Source organism: Festucalex cinctus, chromosome 7 (genome assembly GCF_051991245.1).
Source record: "Festucalex cinctus isolate MCC-2025b chromosome 7, RoL_Fcin_1.0, whole genome shotgun sequence".
NCBI lineage: Eukaryota > Metazoa > Chordata > Actinopteri > Syngnathiformes > Syngnathidae > Festucalex > Festucalex cinctus.
Window position 1 is genome coordinate 24,541,362 of NC_135417.1, and position 6,599 is coordinate 24,547,960.

A 6,599-nucleotide genomic window follows, 5' to 3' on the forward strand; every position below is an offset into this window, starting at 1 on the left:
TGGGCACATTTTTGTCTCTTTGACCACATTTCTACTTCATCCACCCTTTTTTTTTTCCATCAATGTATTGATTGGTGGGGGCGAGGCTACATTTTCAGACTTCCAAGCGAAAGTATTTCTGGTTTAACTTACCATCAGCACAAAATCTAAAAAATGAGTGCAACTCTGCCAGGGAATGTCATGATATTGCACAAGCCTATTGACACTGACAGAAGAGTGATTTTTCTAAGCTGTCCCATGGCAAAACGAAAAGGTGAGATGTTTTCAAATGGATGCTTCACTTTATTTGCCATTTGGTACCATCAACACTGTTTGCAGTCAACAAACACTGTGGATAAAAATGTGCCAGTCCGGTCTACATCAAAATGGCCTACCGGCGACACATCTAAATACTGGCCGAACATGATTTTGAATTGATTCACAGGTAGACAGATTCTGAGCCCCTTGGGCATCGGCCGATGGGATGGATGTCAAATTCATAAATATTTGAGCAGCAGGCATCAAACAGTCTGAATCATTGCAGATTCCATCCATCCATTTTCTTGACCGCTTATTCATCACAAGGGTCGCGGCGGGTGCTGGAGCCTATCTCAGCTGGCTCTGGGCAGTAGGCAGGGGACAACCTGGACTGGTTGCCAGCCAATCGCAGGGCACACAGAGACCAACAACCATCCACACTCATACGCACACCTAGGGACAATTCGGAGCACCCAATTAACCTGCCATGCATGTCTTTGGAATGTGGGAGGAGACCGGAGTACCCGGAGAAACCCAAGCAGGTACGGGGAGAATATGCAAACTCCACCCAGGAAGGCCGGAGCCTGGACTCGAACCCGAGTCCTCAGAACTGGGAGGCGGACGTGCTAACCACTCATCACCGTGCTGCCCCATTGCAGATTATTATTATTGTTATTACCATCACGATTAGTTTTGAAATTATTGCACTGGTCTGTACAGCTTTTGGGGAAGTGCGAGGAGCACAGGAGCGATCAGGGGTCAGGGGAGGTCACCAAGTGTCCTTTTCTCTGTGCTTTCGCCATAGTGCAAAATTAGCATGCTGCATTTAAAGAGAACAACAGTGAATGCTTTGGGTGGCCATTATTGAAGTGCTGTGAGCACTCCACAGCGGCGCAGCCCTCCCTCTTGGAGATCCGTCGGTGTGCGCTCATATGCAAAATTACCAACATTGGATCTAACCTGCATCCACATAGAGATACAGTTGTGCTTGAAAGTTTACACATCCTTTAACAGACGTAAGCCACGATACCATTTTACTACCGTATGAGTACATTGTCCTTTGCAGATTATGAGCCCGATGATGAATATGCATTCAACTGTTACTGTGCTTGTGTTTACAATCTTTTTTTCATGCTGCATTTGCCGCATCTTGCTGGTAATGAGTCTCAACAGTGAGTTAACATCCGCTGGATTGAGCCTTCAGTCCACTTAATTGGACCAAAGAAGGTCTATGGCTCATGTTGACATCACAGCAAATGAAACATGCATCATACCATTTTTCAAGGCATGTGTGTTTGTTTCCACTCTCCTCCCAATAATGACTCATCCTACTTCAGTTAATTGCCACATTCTATTCTGCGGGTCAGGAACCTCTTCAGTCGACAGACCCGTTGCGATTCTGATCAACTTGCTGAACAAGTAGACTTTTGTCAAAATCTATAATTAAAGGTGACGCATCCTCCTGATAGGGGACATCCAACAAATGTCAGATGTAGAGTATATCAACAGAAAAAAAATTCCAACTGCCAGACTGCCTACCCCTGTCGATGATTGTTTTTGAAGGGGCATCCATGTCGGACAAGTGTGCAATGTCAGGCATCCTCTGTGCTTTGCACGCCACTGACTAAATCCAACCATGATCTGAATCAAAATAAAGGACAATCCTTTGGGAACGTTGTCAATAACCACAGAGGTCAACATGTCAGTGCGGGAAGAGCCAGAAGAATAATCCGCGTCCGCGTCCCTGCAGGATTCCAAGTGTGAATAAGTGTTGCAATCAGCCACCATGGAATCAGATGAGTACAGAGTTGTAACTGCTATTTCATTGCAGGGTGACAAGAAGAACATATTAAACTAATATTATAGTCACTGGATTGGTACAGTATATTTTGATTATCTTTCTCTGTCCACAATTGAATTCAACTGCAACACAATTCAATAAGATGATGCAACGACCAAATTTCTGTCTTCCTCTTTTTAATTAAGTCGGAGATGTGAAGTATGACCTCATTTGATTTCATGTTAATAACAAGAAAAAGAGGAGACATTTAAAAATAACACGAGACCATTTGTTTTTCATTTTGCTCTTGCGCGCCCCCTGCAGTTGTTAAGTGTAATTTACTCATAAAGCAACATTCCCCTGACCAATGTTTCATGTGTTGGTCCTGCAAAATCAAAAATGTGTAGTAAATAATGATTCAGGACTTTTTGTTTAAAGAACACATTCTCGTATTAAATGAATGATTGGCTTGTGTGATTTGGAGCCTACGGTGAACATCACTAACTGGTGTTTTAACCACAATTTGTCTTAAAGGTTAGTTTCTCAGGGGAAATAACATGACGAGACATTGGACTGATTGCGCTAATAGATCCTTCGTAACATTTGTTTCTGTGTGGCTTTCCCTGCCTCCATATGGACAACTACTCTCCGACCTCATTCTACTAAGGCTTGGTACCCATATTTTATTTTTCTGTGAATATATGGACAATTGATGAGACAACAAGGCACAAGTGAACAAGAGAAGAGTGGCTGGAGGTAGTGGATTGGTTGAAAAAAAAGGAACAGGTCTGAACAGTTGCAAGAACAGTTGCAGACAAAAAACAAATGACCAGACAAGACACGAACATCCATCCATCCATCCATCCATTTTCTTGACCGCTTATTCCTCACAAGGGTCGCGGGGGCTGCTGGCGCCTATCTCAGCTGGCTCTGGGCAGTAGGCGGGGGACACCCTGGACTGGTTGCCAACCAATCGCAGGGCACACAGAGACGAACAACCATCCACACACCTAGGGACAATTCAGAGCGCCCAATTAACCTGCCATGCATGTCTTTGGAATGTGGGAGGAGACCGGAGTACCCGGAGAATACCCACGCGGGCACGGGGAGAACATGCAAACTCCACCCAGGAAGGTCCGAGCCTGGACTCGAACCGGAGACCTCAGAACTGGGAAGCAGACGTGCTAACCACTCGACTACCGTGCCGCCCAAGACAAGAACATGGACGCAAGAAAATAAGACATAACATGAAACAAAACAAAACCCGTCCCAATAAACGCGAAGGTCCACAAACACAGATCATGATATTTAATTTATTTGATACTATACAGAAATAAGACAGTTACTGACAATTTACATTCTGCTCTCCCTCTCCCCTACTATCCTTCCCTAACCCTTTCCTTTCCTCCAACCCTCTTATTACGAGCCTGAGGCAGTCTGTCACCAGCTGGAAATTGAGATTTGCTGGTTGAATGAAAGAAAGTGTTGGAAACACCACAGTCTCACACACATAGTGAATATAAAGGTGTGTCCTTTTCTAAAAACCTAGGTGAAAATAAATAAATAAATAAATAAATAAATAAATAAATAAATAAATAAATAATTTGGAGAAGTGTTTTGCTTGCACCAAACATCAATTATGGAATTATGGCCAAAACGTTCAACCTTGGTTTCATCATTCTTCTCTGGGAAATGTATATAAGCAGGTGTCATGTGGGTGCGCCATGACACTTATCTTTTGATTACACACAGTGGGCCTTATTATTTTCATGCCCAGCGCAAGTCTGGCGCAAAATGCCGTCTAACTGTGTGCATGGGAGTTTTGTTTCTTTTGGCATTTTCATAGACAGGCATAGTTAAAAATATGTGTGGGACTGAACACAGCCGACTTGAAGTGGCTCCCAAACTACGGCCCGGGGGCCATTTGCGGCCCGCTGTCCATTTTTAGTGGCCCACGACATATGCTAAAAATGGCAATTGACTCAATTCAAATAAAATAAAAACAAAAACGTTTGGAGATGGTCAAAGTAAGAAGGGAAGATGTCGAAAAACACAGGTGCTATTAAAGGTTATTTTAGTTAACTAAAACTAATGAAAAAACTAAAACTAAAATTCAAAAAACAATTTCATTGACGAGATAAAATAAAAACAAAGATGCTTTTTAAAAAAGAAAACTAACTGAAACTACATTTTATGTTTACAAAATTAACTCAAATAAAACTATAATTATAGCAAACATGTCCATTTTAGTCTTTGGTAATTAATTTAATGCATGAGCCTTTGGAGATGATTTTAAATTTGATTTTTAGTAGATTTATTTTGATATAAACCGTAATAATGATGTCGCGCCCATGGTGTTTTTTAAATATTGCGCACAAGTAATACATATAAAAAAATAAATAAATAAACTAATACTGAAACTAACTAAATTAAAATTAAGCATTTATTAAAGAACTAAAACTAATAAAAACTAACAGAACCACCCTGAACACTAAAACTAACTAAATAAAAAAAAAAAAAAAAAAAAAAAATTAAACGAAACGAAATAAAAACTAAAATGAAAAATTCCCAAACTATAATAACCCTACTGCCATATTACAAATAAATTGGTTTATATACTGTGGCATTTTTCTAAATATGTAAAATAACAAATAAATTATTTGTACAATTTTCAGGACGAAACACAATTTCCCTTCATAAATTATGTGGCCCTTGCGTCCTTCTGATTTTCTGTTTGTGGCCCTCAAATGAAAAAATTTGGACACCCCTGGTCTGCATGGTGGAGATCAATGCGTGCAAAGCATGTTTAAAACGATGATGGAGGATAACGAAGGACTTGCGACTCGAGTGATGTATAGTTGCCCACTGTGAAGCCTTCCACCACGATGATATTCCACAATAGATGACATCAATGTTATGAGTGAGTGTTTCACCAACCACGCCACAACTTAGACATGGTTTCACCTAGTCTAAAGTCTGGTATTCTTTCTGTCAGGTAAAAAAAAAAAACACTTTTCATTTCAGAATCTTTAATACCAATTACTAACACATGTAGAGTATATCCAGCTGTAAAGTGTCACCAATCTTCTGCAGCTATAAAACAGATTGCCATGATTGAATTATCACCCTTTGTGTAACAACAGAATGTTGACTAGACTGGTGTGGAAAACAGTCCCACCTTATACATCCTATAGGTGTTAAATCACTATGTGTGTGAGTGATAACACTTACCAGAAGGACGGCAGAGAAGTGAAAAGGGGCCAGGCAGTATTGTTTATTTACCTCCTTCAGGGTGTAAGCGGGTGCTGCTGAAGCTCAACTAACATCTGTGTGTGTTGCTCGAGGCAGCCTGGCACCAATATAAAGGTGGCAAACTGACACCCATCCAAAAATGGAACTAGAGAAGTGGAAATATGGCGCGTTAGACACTATAGCCGGAAGGTGAAAGATTGGGATTCGAAGAACATGAACACTGTTTTTGCTCTTCATAAGGTGATGCCCTCTTTGTCCCTTTATGGGTGACGGACTCCGTTAAATGACGTTGCTCTTGTCAATCAATAGATTAAATATATGAGCTGTTCTTTTCTGGGAACATTTCCTCCCATCTTGGGAGGAAGTAACATTTCCACTCCGAGCCAAACCAAAGCCTCATGCCAGCAAAAGCCGACTGCTTCATGATAATCTGTCGATCAAATCTGTGCAATGCATACACATTTCCCAAAAACATTGAGTAGAACCTGTGCAAAAGAACGAAAAAAAAAAAAACAAGTGCCGGTAACAAATCTAAATCTTTCTGAAACAAGACTTTGGACCGAGCCGATACATTTTTCTGATGCAACTTTGGACTTGTTCCATCAGAGGTCACTACAGCAAGCCACTTGCATGATTTGCTTGACATTGTTTTTAAGACGGATGCACTTCCTGACACAACCTACCCATTTGTATTTATTTATTTATTTATTTATTTATTTATTTATTTATTTGTGCTCTACACCAGGGGTGTCAACAGACTCAACACCTTCAAAATAGTTTAGTATGAATACTTTTGAGAATAGCAAAAACAACACTGGTTTGGGGAACAATAGAGAAGGGAAAAGAAGGAGAAACAGAGAAGGAAAAGGAGAAGAATCCTTTGACTTTTTTTTTTTTCCCAATAAATGTGTGGTTCTGATTAAATTGTACCCACTGTAATATCTTGCTTGCTGATCTTAGTTGATATAAGACATGAAGCTCTGTATGTCTGCACGAACTGCTGAGATGGACAATGAGGGAGGCAGAAAGGCAGTGTTGAGACCGAAAGGGGTTTAATTAAATCCGCTCTGACACTTGTCAAGAGTCACTTGCCTGTAATGACCTACAAAAAAAAAAAAAAAAAAATGTGCACCCGCACGCACCCCTACACACACACACACACACGCACACACACACACACACACACACACACCCACACACACACACACACACCCACACACACACACACACACACACACACCCGCACACACGCACAGACACACAGTTGTGCATAATCAGAATGCAGTGTTATTTGTTTGGCTTGTTGTCCAGTTTTTATATTGTTAGTTTG